The sequence below is a fragment of the Rhinatrema bivittatum genome, chromosome 3, assembly GCF_901001135.1.
Source record: "Rhinatrema bivittatum chromosome 3, aRhiBiv1.1, whole genome shotgun sequence".
NCBI classification, from domain to species: domain Eukaryota; kingdom Metazoa; phylum Chordata; class Amphibia; order Gymnophiona; family Rhinatrematidae; genus Rhinatrema; species Rhinatrema bivittatum.
In genome coordinates, this window is record NC_042617.1 from 341912749 (window position 1) to 341928287 (window position 15539).

At 46.8% G+C, this 15539-nt stretch overlaps 1 protein-coding gene across 4 annotated transcripts in view; it reads left to right on the forward strand.

The window, feature by feature from the left end:
- The window catches only part of USP45 (ubiquitin specific peptidase 45), a 204974-nt gene that overhangs the window by 83779 nt on the left and 105656 nt on the right, over window positions 1–15539 (forward strand). The gene's annotated exons all lie outside the window — the stretch shown is intronic.

The window sequence follows — 15539 nt, forward strand, 5'->3', positions numbered from 1 at the left end:
CTACTCTGAACCCAGCACTAGGATTCTCCGTGGAGAAGCAGAAAAGTCAGTCCCACAGGTGGGGATGATGCCCGTCCCAGGTGTGTGAGACTGACCTGTCCTGCTGTCCGCGGAGAGCACCCGTTTACGTGTAAGCAACTTGACTTGCTTAGCTCCATGAACCTTCGTTTGCAGCTACATTGGGGGTGGTGGGGGGTGTTCTCCTCCTGTTTTCACAGCAGCAGCAGCTGCTGTCCTTCTGGACCCCTGTATCAAGGGGCAGTGAACACTGCCTGCCACACCATCCACAGCCAACCTGGGGGCGTGAAAAGCCCCAATGCGGGAATTGCAGCAGGGGACCCTCCACATGGCAGTGCCCAGCCATGGCATTGAGCTGCTGGGGCGGCTCAGGTGTGTGAGGGGAGGGGAAGGGGGGGGGGGCTCAGCGGTTTATATATTGGTGGCTAATGACCACCTTAAGGGTCCCAGAACTCGGCTGCATGCTCGTTGGATGGTAGCGTGGGGCAGCAGTCCCACCCTGAGCTTAGTTGCTCCATTAGTAAGCACAACCACAGTTGTTTCTGTGCAAACGATCTGTCAAAGAAGGTTGAGAACCTCCTTTCGGATGAATTGCGGGGGTACCGATCGGTTGTTTCAGCCATGATGGTGCTTGGAGAAGGGGAGGAACGGGGGTCTGCCGATTGCCCAGCGACACTGCCCATTCCTGATGGGAAGCTGCCCAACGCAGAAACAACTACGCAGGGAGGGCAAGCACAGGGGGCCGGGATTCTTTTGCTAGGATTTGGGGGCAGGGGGAAATCAACCAATTTCTTTTTTTTTTTGGCTGCCCACCAAGTTTCTTAAGAATTCAGGGAAATATTTTTGATAAAACCGAGGGTGGAGGAAGATGAATTGTCATACTGCATGGATTGGCTTTTCATGGCTTAATCTGTAAGCCTCTGGATTTTTGTGTGATGCCTGTACACTGTGTGTTCCTGCAATTTATAAGGGGAGGAGGGATTTGAGCAAAGAATGCCATTATCTGCATAAAAGGGAAACAGTATAAAGAAATATGGCAAACTTATCTTGGAATAATAGAAAATACAGTACACTTTTTTTTTCTCCTTTTTTGTAAACAACTGACCTTTAAACAAATACTCTGGACTGGGGGAAAAAATCTATTAAAAAAAACTCTTAAGGAAACAGGAAGGTGTAAGAGTGTAATCTGCCTGCTTTGGTGGTGACTGGGATGGCATAATTCTTTGGCACTGATTAGGGAATAAAACAAGACTTTTGCATTTCAGAGAGTTAAGTTGTATGCCAGGCATTAATCTCCTGACTTGGAGCCCAGTATACCAAATAAGAGCTCAATGTAGTAAGGTGCGCTCAGCAGATTGCGCAGTTTTACCCGCAGTTCTGTGCAAACGGAGCTCCCGATGCGGCAGGGAGTTTTGTGCACAAAAATATGTTCATGTGAAACTGCGCGTCCTGCTTGCCATCCTAGTATGGAAATCCCATATCAACCAAGGCATTAACTATTACTCCCGATTCTGAAAGGTGCGCTGGCTTTACTTGTGTTCTCTTAGCGCTGTACATTTTGCTCCTGGTCAGAGGTAGATTAAAGTTTCCAGCGATAACGTCAAGTCTATGGGCAGAAGCTGCAGTTTCAGTGCCAGGACCTGTAATTGGGATTTATTTGCAGAAAACATGCTTTGCTGCTAGAATATTCTGTAATCTTGGGTGATTTGATCATATTTCACCTGCCCTGCATTCACTTCATTAGTTACCAGTAGTTTATAGACTGCAGTTTAAGATGTTTTTATTTTTTCTTTTTAAACCTCACTATAATCGTTGCCCCGCATATCTGTCTGATTGGATTCCCCATTATTTTCCAAAGATGTGTTTACGATCCTCCCAAGAAATGCTTTTGGAATTATCCACAATGTGAAAGGCTTCAATGATGGATAGCAGACTAAAAGCTTTTTCATATCTGGTTTCACTCTTGTCTTGAAGACTCTTAGCCAGGTCTTACAATTGTAACAAAAACTATTTTCCAGCGAATTTAACTAAATATCGTAAGAGTCGTGTGCCATTTTTATTTTTTTCCCCTGTATTCTGTCTTTTTTATAAATGTTATTTATTGTGGTGATTTTATTTAGTTACCATTTAGTTGTTGGTATTTCTTTTAAATGTTTTTCAGATTGTATTTTTGTTGTATGTTTGTGCCCAGAACCCTAGCTGGAAGGGCGGCTTTATAAATGGAAATAATATAATAAGTCTGAGGATATTCCCACCCATTATCACTCAGCATAGCAGGAATCTCCTGCATCCCAACCTTCCATCTTTGGTTCTAACCGCTTGGATGTTGAAAGTCAGTTACTGTCATCTATGCATAGGGCTACAGAGATTTAAAAAAGTTGTTCCTGCTTCAAGAAAATACTCTTACCAGAACATTTTACAACTTTAAAAGGAGAAGATTTACTATCTGGTATGTGCATTTCTATTGGGACCTTTTGAAATGTCCTCTTTTCTGCCAGAAGTGATATTTAAAAGTGATGATTCAGAGGAACTGAAACAAATCTCAGTGAACCCAGAAGATGTATTAGGGCAAATTGACAAACTAAAGAATAGTAAATCACCTGGATTAGATGATAGACATTCCAGAGTGATGAAAAAACTGAAAAATGAAATTGCAGACATACTGTTGGTAATCTGTAAATTTATTGTTAAAATCAACTACATTATCTGAAGATTGGAGGGTGGTCAACATAATGTCAGATTTTAAAAAGGGTTTCAGGATGATCCAGGAAGCTATAGATTGGTGAGTCTGACATCCATGCTTGGAAAAATGGTTGAAACTATTATAAAGAACTAAATTACTAAACATATAGGTAGTCATAGTTTAATAGGGATGTGAATCGTGTCCTCGATCGTCTTAACGATCGATTTCGGCTGGGAGGGGGAGGGAATCGTATTGTTGCCGTTTGGGGGGGTAAAATATCGTGAAAAATCGTGAAAAATCGTTAAAAAATCGAAAAATCGAAAAATCGAAAAACCGGCACATTAAAACCCCCTAAAACCCACCCCCAACCCTTTAAATTAAATCCCCCCCCCCCAAATAACTTAAATAACCTGCGGGTCCAGCGGCGGTCCGGAACGGCAGCGGTCCGGAACGGGCTCCTGCTCCTGCATCTTGTCGTCTTCGGCCGGCGCCATTTTCCAAAATGGCGCCGAAAAATGGCGGCGGCCATAGACGAAAAAGATTGGACGGCAGGAGGTCCTTCCGGACCCCCGCTGGACTTTTGGCAAGTCTCGTGGGGGTCAGGAGGCCCCCCACAAGCTGGCCAAAAGTTCCTGGAGGTCCAGCGGGGGTCAGGGAGCGATTTCCCGCCGCGAATCGTTTTCGTACGGAAAATGGCGCCGGCAGGAGATCGACTGCAGGAGGTCGTTCAGCGAGGCGCCGGAACCCTCGCTGAACGACCTCCTGCAGTCGATCTCCTGCCGGCGCCATTTTCCGTACGGAAAATGGCGCCGGCCATACGCGTATGGCCGGCGCCATTTTCCGTACGAAAACGATTCGCGGCGGGAAATCGCTCCCTGACCCCCGCTGGACCTCCAGGAACTTTTGGCCAGCTTGTGGGGGGCCTCCTGACCCCACGAGACTTGCCAAAAGTCCAGCGGGGGTCCGGAAGGACCTCCTGCCGTCCAATCTTTTTCGTCTATGGCCGCCGCCATTTTTCGGCGCCATTTTGGAAAATGGCGCCGGCCGAAGACGACAAGATGCAGGAGCAGGAGCCCGTTCCGGACCGCTGCCGTTCCGGACCGCCGCTGGACCCGCAGGTTATTTAAGTTATTTGGGGGGGGTTCGGGAGGGTGGGGGATTTAATTTAAAGGGTCGGGGGTGGGTTTTAGGGGGTTTTAGTGTGCCGGCTCACGATTCTAACGATTTATAACGATAAATCGTTAGAATCTGTATTGTATTGTGTTCCATAACGGTTTAAGACGATATTAAAATTATCGGACGATAATTTTAATCGTCCTAAAACGATTCACATCCCTATAGTTTAATGGGACAAAACCTACATGGATTTAGCCAAGGGAAATCTTACCTCACCAGTCTGTGACATTGTTTTTGAAGGTGTGAATATACATGTGGATGAAGATGAGCCAGTTGATACATTGTATCTGGATTTTCAGAAAGCTTTTGTCAAAGTCCCTCATGAGAGACATCTTGGGAAATTAAAAAGTCATGGGATAGGAGGCAATGTTCTGTTGTGGATTAAGAACTGATTACAAGATGGGAAACAGAGAGTAGCACTAAAAGGTCAGTTTTCTCATTAGTGAATAGTAAAGTGTCCCAATGATCTGGGACCCCTGCTTTTTAACATATCTATGAATGACCTAGAGATAGGGACAACAAGTGAGGTGATCAAATTTGCTGATGATACAAAATTATTCAAAGTTGTTAAATCACAAGAGGATTGAGAGAAGCTACAAGAGAACCTTGCAAGACAGGGAGACTGGGCAGGCACATGGCAAATGAAATTTAATGTGGACCGTGCAAAGTAATACACATAGAGAAGAGCAACCTAAATTATAGCTACTTAATGCAAGGTTCCACATTGGGAGTTGCCACCCAGGAAAAGGATCTAGGTGTCATCGTGGATAATACGTTGAAATCCCCTGCTCAGTGTGCAGCAGCGGCCAAGAAAGCAAATCGAATGCTAGGAATTATTAGAAAAGGAATGGAGAATAAAACAGAGATTATCATAATGCCTCTGTATCACTCCATGGTGAGACCACACTTTCCGATCTTAGATTAACCCATGTTAATATTATCCCTTAATTACTTTGTCAGAGTTCGCATCATCTCATAACTCCACTATAAAGTCTTAATCATCCACCACCTACTCCAGACCAGGACTGCTCTCAGTCTGGGTCTTTAAGTTACATATTTTGTAAAGATCCATTGTAAATGCATTTCTATTAATTGTTATACTCTCTTCTTCTTCTCCTTCCCACTCTCCCAGTTGTATAATTCCCTGTTCATTGTAACTGTATTTTCTGCACCAGTTAGTTGTTCCAGTTCTATGTTTTAATGCACAAACTGTTCAATGTAAACCGGTTTGATGTGACCCCTGGTCGTGAAAGCCGGTATAGAAAATAGCTACATAAATAAATAAATAAAATAAATAAAATATTTTGTAGAATTCTGGTTTCTGCATCTCAGAAAAGATATATCAGAATTAGAAAAGATAAAGAGAAGGGCAACCAAAATGATAAAAGGGATGAAACAATTCCCCTGTAAGGAAAGGCAAAAGAGGTTGGTTCGGCTTGTAGAAAAATTGGCTGAGGAGAGATATGATAGAATTCTATAAAATGAATGGAGTGGAATGAGTAAACGTATCTTGGTTGTTTACTCTTTCAAAAAGTACAAAGACTAGGAGAGACACAATGCGAGACAAATAGGAGAAAATATTTTTTACTCAACGCACAATTAAACTCTGGAATTCATTGCCAGAGGATGTGGTAAAAGATGTTAGTGTAGTTGGATTTAAAAAATGTTTGCAGAAAAGCCAATAAACCATTATTATGGTGGACTTGGGGAATTCCACTGATTGTCCCTGGGATAAGCAGCTTGGAATCTGTTAACCTTTCGGCATCCCGCCAGGTACTTGAGACCTGGATTGGCCACAGGGCTTGATGGACCTTTTGTCTGACCCAGCATGACAAATCTTGTGGTGTTACTTTAGTATCTGTGAAATTCGTCTTACTCCAGCTTAGTTCACCTCAGTGCTGTAGCAGCATGCCATGAGGATTAGGAGAGCGAAGCTATTATTCATTAGCGTACAGTTGCCAGTTTTATGAAGGGTGACCTGAATCTGAAACCTTCAATTAAAGATCCACCCATTCTTGGAATCTAATTGCAGTCCTTGCTTAGTTTCCGAAGCCTCCAGTTGCACAGCTAGCATCAGCAGATCTAAAATTCCTCTCCTGGAGAGAGTTCTGTTTTTAGTTAGCAGTTACTTCTGTCAGGAGAGAAAGCAGGTTTCAAACCATAGTCTCATCTGCTCCCTATCTCACTTTTGAATGAGACGCTGAGACATGAGTCTGTTGGAAACATGGAGAGATTGAACTCTTGGCCCCTGACGCAGGCGTAAGGACCCCAAAACACTGCAGCATCAGTCTGTCATCTGGAGCCAGTGCCTTTCTGTTAAACATTGTGGCGTTTGGTGGGCTCTGTGACAGAAAACCATTTGGAGAATGTTTCCTTTATACAGCTTCATTTTGCAGCAGTCAGGGGGCTCACTATCCTATGAAAGACGATCGGGCTCGCAAACAATCCAAAATAAGTGTTTTTAAATGCATTAATATAAAAAGGACTTTAAAAAATATTAGTTTGAAGAGTGGACTTTAAAGGAATTTGTTAATGGGACAATATAATACTGGTATGTGATTATATTGGGTTCTATTTAGCCCTTCTTATGGCAGCCCACCCTGTATGATACAGTTTAGAAAGACATTAAAAGGCATTGGTTTTCTGTAGGAATAATACTCACTTTAGCCTCTTCCTTTTTGGTTTGACTATGCTCAAATCTTCCACAACAGGGTAATTTTGAACATGTATCCTAAATTGATACCAAACGTGGTCTTTCGGTTTCATTTGCATCGATCTATTGGATTGCCAAACACTCTTTCCAAGACTGCATGCCAGAAGGGTGAACAGGCTCGTCACACATTAGGGCCGCAGAAAATCTTTTTTTCTGTTTAGACAGAGCGCAAGGCCTTACAGAAAGTCTTCCTAGCTCTTCATTTCTTTCGGCCTAGTTAAGGAAGGGGGTAGCTGTTAGAAGGAGAACTCTCTAGAACTGGATATCCGATTGCATTGCTTATTGCTACAGTCAGCCAGGATTGCATCTTCAGAGCCAGGTTAAGGCTGCCGCAGCTCGCTCCCTTGGCGCATCTGCGTTCCACTTCTGCAGAAGATGTTTGCAAGGCTGCTGGTTGGCCGCTTCCGTACATACCTGTACAAATCATTGCTGTCTAGATGACACTTCCTGTGATGACAGTAGTTTTGGTCAGGTAGTTCTCAAATGCTTATTTAGTTAATCTCTTCAACTCTGCCCTCCGACCTCGAGCAATAATTACGGGTTGCAATGTCGCATCTACAAAACTCAAATGACAGTCTAATCCAAGGCTGCCCTCAGCTTGGGCATCCTTGCTTGTGTGACTGATTTTATCCTGCTTGTCCATGCAGAAAGCAAAGTTTCTCACCTGTAACCGGTGTTCTTTGTACACAGCGGGATAAATTGGTCACACAGTCTCTCCCACCTCCCCTCAGAGTTGAAAAATAGCTTGCTTATAGAGACTGAAAAGTCTCAGGTGGCCGCAAAATCTCTTGAGAAAAGCTTTTCTGTCTCTGGGCTGTTGGATAACGTGGCTGATTTAATCCTGCCGCCTGCGAAGAACACCTGTGTTACAGGTGAGAAACTTTGCTATCTCTTGTACGCTCAAAACGATTGCGGAGCATCTTCCCTCTGTCTGCCTCATAACTTCAGCCCGTGATGCACCAAGAGGCCTGTTGTGTGACGACACGATGTCTCACGTGGCACGTCATTGCCACCAAGCCATGCTCCCTACCCCGCCTCCCACAAGCCACTGCCCCCTCCCCCCGCAAAACAGAAATACAGCATGAAATCTATTCAAAAACAAACAAAAAAGACGGCTGCCCGCCCTGCAGTACCCTCCTGCACACTCCATCCCTAAAATCACAGTGATCCTCCCCCCTTCCCCCAGGTCTTGGACCTCTGAAAACACGGGGGGGGACCATTCCCAGTCCATCCCGGGCAAGTGCCAACACCCCAGGTAAGCACCTAGAGCTAATGAAATTCCTACTTTGAGCGCCTGCGCTCTCGATAAGAAGATACTGGAACGGAGCGCTCTGGCTCGTTTATCGTGCTGCAGGGTTAGGGTGGGTGAACCTAGAATAAATAAACATAAAAGCCCCCTGTTCCCCTCCTCCCTTTCAGCCTCATAAAAACAAAAGATGGACCAATTTTTTTTTTTTTTTTTTTATTTTATTTATTTTTTCTCGTAGCAACTATGTGGCGTCTGGTAGTAATTCATACACTGCTAATTCTGTTAACGTCGGCAGCTGCCTGGCATTTTCCCTGGACAGATTGTGCTGTCTCGCCTTCTGTTTGTTTTCCACTGCTCTGAGTCCTTAGCGCTGCAGACTTTGCAGGACATTTTTTTTTTTATAGGTTAAGAGGAAACGGGTAAAGCCTTTAATTATCCCGGTGGAGTGGTTTAGTAAGCTTGGGGGAGTTACTGTGCTCAGGTGTGCGCGACAGCGGCACCGTAAACAAGAATATTTCAGGCTACGTTTAGAGGTCATTAATAGAACTGATTTTTTTTTTTCTCTTTTTGCTCCATAGGAATTTCAGAAGTTTGTTCTTAGATTCTGCGTTTTTAGCACGTAGTGAATAGAATTTGCTTTTCCCTTCCTTTAATACAAAAAAATTGCAGGTAGACTTTTACCCTGTCTCCAGCCGTCTAGTGACTGCAGCGTGTGTGTAAAAGAAAAAAGTTGCTGTAGTTCTTTACCCGTTAGCATTTTAACACATCTAATGTCAAATGAGCAACTCGGTGTGAACAGATTTTCAGGCCCATGCAACGTCGGCGCGTGTTAAACGGGGCGCTCATGATTGATTGCCCGCTCTCTTAGTGCGCGCCGATCCACCTCTCCCAGGCGCCAGATTTAATATTTAAATGGGCTGTCGCGGTAAAAAGAAGGGCGATAGGGAAACGTTTTGCATTCCTAGCGCTGCCTCTGTATCGGGCACCCAGGAGAGGTGACTGTAAAGCGTGTTAATTGAGCGTCTGTTTTCCTAACCTGACTGCCGGCGACTTTTTTTTTTTTTTTTTAGGTTCCTCCGACTTAATCTAGCCACGATTTTCTGCTTTTCTGTAAACCTTTGGGGCTTCTCAATAATTAATGCCTGCTCCGGGGCAGGCGTTCATTTTTGAGAGTAAAAATGTGTGCATCAGACACGTGTTATGAGCGCTGTTAGCTTCGCGCTGGTCTGGACGCGTGTTTTGGACATGCTAATCTACCCTTATTGCATGAGGGGTTTTGGACATGCGTTCAAGCGCCTGTAAAGCCCGTGCGCTCAGCTGAACGCACTATATTGCATCGGCCTGTTTGTGTTTCCAAACTCTATCTGTTAGCAATTGAGCCTAAAGTATCTCTGCTCCTCCCCCCCCCCCCCCCCCCCAATTGATGGTCTCCCTGCTAAAAGTTTGCCAGCTGGAGGTGCAGAAACCCAAGGAGCATTAAAAGCAAACAAGCAACTTTAAAAAAAAAAAATAAAAATCTGAAGTGTATATGTGCTTCCTTGGTCCAGGTTTCCCTTATCTTTTAAGGGGATTAGTGAGGATCTTAATGACAGAGAGCTGTTAAAGCAGCCCCACACTCAGTATCCCAGGAGAAGGCTCAGCTGGCGACCAGGTGGAGGCTCTGCTAGCAGGAATCTCCTCTACTTTCAGTACAGCCGCTGCTTTTGTTGCCTTTGGACTACGTCTGGGTGCTTCCTCTTTACGTACTTGGGCTCATTTCCACGCAGATTGCAATACCCTGCATGTGTGTTTGGCTGCATTGCACTCATGAAACCACGACAGAGTGTTCGACAGCCTAAATGTGGGGCACAGTGAATGACTAACGCAAGTCGGGCGGGTAGCGTGCATGACTTGAGCTCTGCGGTCCAAGTTATAGGAGGAGGGAAGACGTCCAAAGGAGATGAGGATGGTGGGTTTTATGAAGGCTTATGGAAGTAAAGGTCCAACGGTCCAGCTGCAGGCAATGCCTTTTTTTTCATTGGGCCCATTTGCAGCTGGCCCCAGGCTTGAGAGGAGCTGGCACTGCAGCCGCTGCCTCCTCTGCTGCACTTAGAGAGGCTGGCGGCATGGAAAGGGGGGAGGGAAACAGGCTGGAGAGATGGCGGCTGCGGAGGGGTAAGGGAGAGCAAATAAAGTAAAAGCCATAGACAAAAAAACGTGAAAAAGAAAAACTGAAGGGGAAAAAGCAAAGCAAAATGAAATAATAAGGAAAGAATTTGGTGCCCCAAGTTTTCTCTAAATATTTTCCGCCACTGGTCATCCCTTCCCTGTCCCACCCAGCATCCAGTCATGTTTTGACGTACTTTAAAGTCATTGGGGGAGGAATGGCTTCCTTTCTGCACTTTAATCAGTATTCAGCAGGTTTAAATAAAAAAAAATTCTTAATGTTTAGAAATGCTTAGTGAAGTCCATGAGCCTCCCGGTCTCCTGCGGTTCTGCGGCCACAGTAAAGGCTGTGAAATCTGACACCCCCACCCCGCGGAGTTTGCTGGACCCCGTGTGATCGCTGCGGGAGACGGAGCGGGAGGCTGTCCCCACGTTTGTATGAAGCCCACAAACTAATTTTGATTCCTTTCTTTTGCAAGCACAATACTGTGCTTGGAAACTTACGGGTTCTGTCTCTTATTCAAAGTATTTGTGCTTGTTTTCAGCCCTTCTGTGCTTACTGACTTCTGAAGGCACTGGCGCGTTGCTGGTGAAAATTCTCGAGCTTCCTCCTGGATGGCCATGAAGGAGCTCCGTAGCTTACGGGTAGTGGGGGAAGGTTGGGGGGCTGAGAGGCCAGTCCTAGGGTGTTGCGGGGGGAGAGTTCATTAGAATTTCCATCCAGCCCTCCCGGTGATCTGAAATGCTCTGTGTGGTCTTTTTCATAAAACGTTTCGGGACCCTGATCTGAAAGGGGGGGGGGTGGACCCCATTTCAGCCAACGTATAGTTACATTCTGAAGTTCCAAGGGGTTGCCATTGTATAGTTTAATTGCATCTTTCAGAAGGAGAGCGGAGGCAAGATTGGCATCTGTCGCTCTTTTTTTTTTGTGCCCAGATTCCATGGTTGCCTGTATTCCCACAATGCCTGAAGTGCTGGAGAGGCGCGAGATGCCACTGAACTTCAAGGAGAAAGGGCCGTGGAGTCCTCTCTACAGGGCCAATTTTCCTACTCTCTGTTATCAGGTCATGCTGCTCTGGATAGGGTAGGGTGGAGATTGAAGCCCTCGGCATTGTGCGGTGCTTCTCCAGAGAGGTGCGGTGGGGATAAGGCACATTTCTCTCTCTCTCTCTCTCTCTCTCTACTTAGGGAAACATTGGCATTTACTAACTTCTGTAGACCAGAGGTTCCCGAATCTGTCCTGGGGGACCCCCAGCCAGTCAGGTTTCCTGGATATTTACAAAGAATATGCATGAGAGTGATTTGCATGCACTGACTCCGTTGCATGCAAATGGAAACCTATTTAGAAAAACTTAGACGCCAGGCAAAAGGTTTTAGGAGCCAGGGAAATTTCTTTTTCCTTTTTCTCTTTGCTGATTTTTGTGTGTGGGGATGGGTGGGTGCTTATTTTGCTAGTCAATTTTTACTTTCTTGGGGGGGGGGGACGGGACAATTTTTTAATGTGTCCACATTGCTGTGAAGTTGACTTAATCCATTGCCCTGCGGATTTGCACTCATTCTCAAAGGGAAAGTACACGCGTGCTTTTCCTTCGGAAAATTGCGCCTTCATTTTCCTCTGAAAAACAATGCAAGTAGTCTTGAAAATAGAAAACGTTGTGTTGCCTTCCCTGACCTAATACCGCCTCTGATGCCACCAACGTTTTCCGCAGGTAAATGTGGCATGGTGTCAGTTCGCAAATGCGCTTTTACGCACTTACAGGCTGGCCGGTTTTCAGACATCCTGATTAGCCAGGTCGGTGACTTTAGTAAATTGCCTGTTTGTTTTTTATTTTTGCTTTTCTTTGCTCTCCCAGTAGCATAGTCTTCCCCTCTCTTCCAGCTTCCTGCCCTCCAGGCACTCTCTCTCCTTTCCTGGGTTCGGCAGGCGGTGGCAGTGCCGACCGTCCCTGGGAATGAACCTTGCTGCCGGTGGCAGCTGTGACCCTCCCTGAGCCTGGTCGGCAGTGACAGCCCACATCTCTTCCCAAGCACTGCCGGTGGCAGCGGCTCTTCTCAGCTTGGCGCCAAGTACTGAATTTTAGGAAGCTGGGTGACTTGATGCTAGAGTTGAGGGTTGATTTGAACCTGTATAAAAGGGGTCTACATCAGTGTCCCCTCGAATTTTTGAAAGGTTATGTGCGCAAAAAATTTCTTTTGTGCAGCGTTTCATAAGCTGAGTTCAGCTACAAGTTAGCATAGTGCAAATCATGTGGGGATTTCTTGTGCGCGCTATGTTTCGCAATATGCATGGGGTTCATGAGCTGCGTGAATGCGCGCAGCTTAGAAAGGACCAGTGGTCTGCTTGTTTTTATTTCTCAGATATGCAGGGTCTCTCAGCCATGTTTTTAAATTGACTTTTATTTGGCAAAGTCAGCAAAATGTTTTTCTGCCCTAAATTATTCCCTGCCCCGAATTTGAGTGACTGCAAACTAGCGAGAGCGAAGAAACATTTAATATCAGCAATTTATCTTTTGCTGTTCAGCAGTGAGCATACATTTTGGTGTGTTTCTGGCTTTCTCACAGGACAAGCAGGATGGTTGTCCTCACAAATGGGTGACATCGAGGATGGAGCCCACCACGGAAAACTTCTGTCAAAGTTTAAACAGAACTTTGACTGGCCCCTACTGGGCATGCCCAGCAAGGCACTGACCCTGCAGCCAGCAGGGGTCTCCCTTCAGTCTTCTTTTTTCCGCGCAGCAGTTGCCACGCGGTGAAAGGAGCTCTCTAACCACGTTCCTGACAGGAATTTGGAAGTTAATTTCCTAAGAAAATTTGCCCCTCAGGGGTCTCCCTTCGACAAATTTTTAGTCATCTTACGGAACCCGGTAAGTTTTTTGCCTTTTTCCATCGACTACCGTCGATTTTGGCCCTTGAGGCCTGTTGGCACTTACCGATCCCCAGCCTAAATTTTGGCTTCAGGCCATGGCAACGGGGGTTCCGCCGTTGTCCGGATTGTACCCGGACTATGTCCATCACAGACCCCCACAGGGTTTGTGTAATGTGTTTGGGTAGTGAGCATGATGTCCTGACTTGCACCAATGTGCCTTAATGACACCCAAGGGTCGCAAAGCCAGGATGGAGAAGATGGGGCTCCTCTTCCATGCACCCACCCCAACGCCATCGATAGCATCGACGTCATCGGAACCGGCACCGTCGAAGTTGTACCATCATCGTCAACCCTCCGGTGACCGTCCGCCATCGATCGCTTCTCGGCCGTCGACTCCCGTCCCTTCCCCGGATGGGCGAGGGGATCGGAAGGAAAGGCACCGCCATCGACGGCACAAGTCTCGGCCTGTCGAGGATCCACAGCCATCGACCTCTGCTCAAGCCGAGCCACCGACAAAGAAGCCGCGAACAGACCGGACACCCTCCACGTCTCGTTCGCCGGCATCGAGGAAACCCTCACCCTCCCGGGGTGCGGGGGCCGTGATCCCACCGGTTACGGTGGTCCCTCCGGCCCTGCCTCAGCCTCCCTCTCCCGTCAAGCCGGGTATGGTTACCCCTGGTCTCCGGGCAGAACTGGACCGGCTGGTCCAGGAGGCCATCGAGAAAGCGATGAAGAAATTGCAACCTCCATCGGCACCGTCTCCGGCACCGGTTCCAGTGCCGCCCCCGACACCGACACCGGCACCGGCTTCGCCACCGAGGAGGGAACCGACCACCAAGCCGTTGATACAAGCGCTAGCACCGCTACTGAGCCGCATGGAGGCGCTCATGACGGCCCTTCCATCGGTGATTCCAGTACCATCGACAACACCACCGTCTCTGACTGGATTTTCATCGGCAGGAGAAACACCGTTCCGGATTCCCCCTTCCGGGGTGGTTCCATCGGTGCCTTCTGGTATATCTCCACCGATATATCCTTCGGTTCCATCCATTCCACGCCAGGCACCGATTCCATCGGCAGCACCGAAGCCATCGATGCCATTTCTGGTTCCACCTACGGCACCGATTCCACCTCGGTTTCCATCGATGCCTTCAGAGCCTCAGCCAGGTCCATCAGGGCTACAAGCCCCACTTGATCCCTACGATACCTGGGGTGATGATGATGATACATCTTCTGACACAGATTTGCCTTCGCCACCATCTCCTACAGAGAGTAGAAAAGATCTCCTCCTGAGGATCTATCTTTCATTAATTTTGTGAAAGAGATGTCAGAAGTTGTACCTTTTCAACTACAATCTGAAGCTGATGACAGACACCAGATGATGGAACTCCTTCAATTTCTGGATGCTCCAAAAATCATCGCTTCCATCCCTATACACCAGGTGTTTTTGGATCTGCTCAAGAAAAACTGGGAATCTCCTTCATCAGTGTCCCCAGTTAACAAAAAAGCTGACTCCACCTACCTTGTCCAGTCAGCACCAGGTTTCCAAAAACCTCAACTGGATCATTGCTCTGTTGTGGTTGAGTCCGCGCAGAAGAAGGCCAAGCGTCTTAAGCCACACTCTTCTACCCCACCTACCAGGGACAACAAGTTCCTAGATAGTGTTGGACGGAAAGTCTATCATGGAGCTATGTTGATTTCACGCATAGCTTCATATCAACTTTACATGACTCAGTACAACAGAGCCATCCTTAAGCAGATGCAAGACTATGCTGACACGTTGCCAGACCAATACCAACCACAGCTTCAAGCCCTTCTTCACAAGGGATTTGAGGCAGGGAAGCACGAGATTAGGACTGCCTACGACATATTCGATGCTTCCACAAAAGTTTCAGCCACAGCCATCTCAGCCAGACGTTGGGCTTGGTTAAAATCATCCAACCTTCGCCCAGAGGTTCAGGATCGTCTTGCTGATTTACCCTGCTTAGGCGATAATTTGTTTGGAGAGCAAATTCAGCAGATTGTGGCGGAGTTAAAAGACCACCATGAGACGTTGAAACAACTCTCATCTGTCCCACCTGAGCTGACCTCCAAGCAACCGCAAAAGAAAGACTCTAAGAAGTCATTCTTTCGACCACGCCGTTATTACCCTCCATCGGCCAGGCCTCGTCCAGCTCGATCCTCTACTAGGCCTCAGCCGCGTCAGCCTAGGAAACAAAGGCCTACTGTAGCCCCTCCTCCTGGCCTGCGGCTGGCCTTTGACTCCCCTGTAGGGAACACATGCCAAACCCCTCTTCCGGACATCCCTGTAGGAGGTCGACTGTACCATTTTCTACAACCTTGGTTGCAGATCACCTCAGATCAGTGGGTGCTAACAATTATCGCACAGGGTTACCACCTCAACTTCATAACTCTTTCCGGCAGACTCCCCGCCTCTTCAAGCGTGGAGTCTATCCACCCATTTGACTCAATTACAACAGGAAGTATCCCTTCTTCTGCAATCAAATGCTATAGAACCCGTTCCTCCCTCTCAACGAGGCAAGGGATTCTATTCCAGATACTTCCTAATACCAAAGAAATCAGGGGGACTACGTCCCATTTTGGACCTTCGAGCCCTCAACAAATACCTTCAAAAAGAGAAGTTCAAAATGGTAACCCTAGGCGCGCTGCTCCCTCTGCTACAAAGAGG